Raw genomic sequence first — 1078 nt, forward strand, 5'->3', positions numbered from 1 at the left:
CCCCCCAGGACTCCCGGGGCTCAGGCTGGAGAGGGGGCAACCCCCGCCATGCTTGGCCCTCCTGTCCCTGGCTGGTGTCCCTGGCATGTGCCTGCGTGCTGTGCTGTTGGCCGCCCCTCTCGTGGGGACCACCCCCACCAGCTCAGTGCCCTCCAGCCAGGCCTGACCGCATCACAGCGTCCCTTGCAGGACAGCGGCCGGACTCCCCTCCTCTGCCTTCTGCTCCCAGCTCTCAGCCCAGGAACCTACAGCCTTGCTGCCCACCCCTGCCCCGGCTTCCTGACACCTGGACACACAGGACATCTCTGCCCCCGACCGGGCGGGGAGACCCAGGCCCTCAGGTTGTGCTCCCGGGGCTCGCTGTGCAGCCTCGGGCAGTGCCCAGCCCTCTCTGGGCCTGCTTCCCCATCACTGAGAGGGGAGACGCTGACCAGGTCGGTGAGGCCGAGTCCCACCCTCCTGTTCTCAGAGGGCAGCGCCCTGGCTGAGGGCACCGTGGGTGAGGACAGGCTCAGCGCCGGCACGGGAGCTCGGGAGTCTGCTCTTGTCACCCTCGCGGCGGCGGCGGCACCCTGGCCGTCCCCAGGGCCCAGTTGCCAGGCTGCCAGGCGGCTGGGGGGTGGAGGGAGGGAGCTGGCCGCTGGCCCTGGGGAGGGACCTTGAGCCTCAGGCCGCACTGCGGCTTCTTCTCTCCAACTGGACACGCCGAGGCCTGCAGCTCTCCAGGGCTCTGTCCCCAGTGCCAGTCCCAGGGGGCGGCGACCCAGCCCTCAGCTCTGAGCTCGTGAGGGGGTCTCAGAACTCCCAGCACCTTCCGCTCACTGACACCCCTCCCCCCACACACTATGCTCTGAACCAAGGACCAGAGAGGGCGGCTCCACACTCCAAGACACACAGCAGAGCCTGGGAGAGGCCAGGAGCCCGAGGGGTCAGGCCAGGAAGTGGCAGGAGGGGCAAGCACAGTCCGGGTCTGGAGTGGATTCGGGACCGTGGGAGCCCCAGGAGGAACGGCATCAGTGAAGGAGGCTCTGGGCCCAAAGGGAAGGTCGGTGCGCTGCCGGGCGGGCACCCCGAGGGA

The sequence above is a fragment of the Myotis davidii genome, unplaced genomic scaffold (genome assembly GCF_000327345.1).
Source record: "Myotis davidii unplaced genomic scaffold, ASM32734v1 scaffold1509, whole genome shotgun sequence".
Taxonomy (NCBI): domain Eukaryota; kingdom Metazoa; phylum Chordata; class Mammalia; order Chiroptera; family Vespertilionidae; genus Myotis; species Myotis davidii.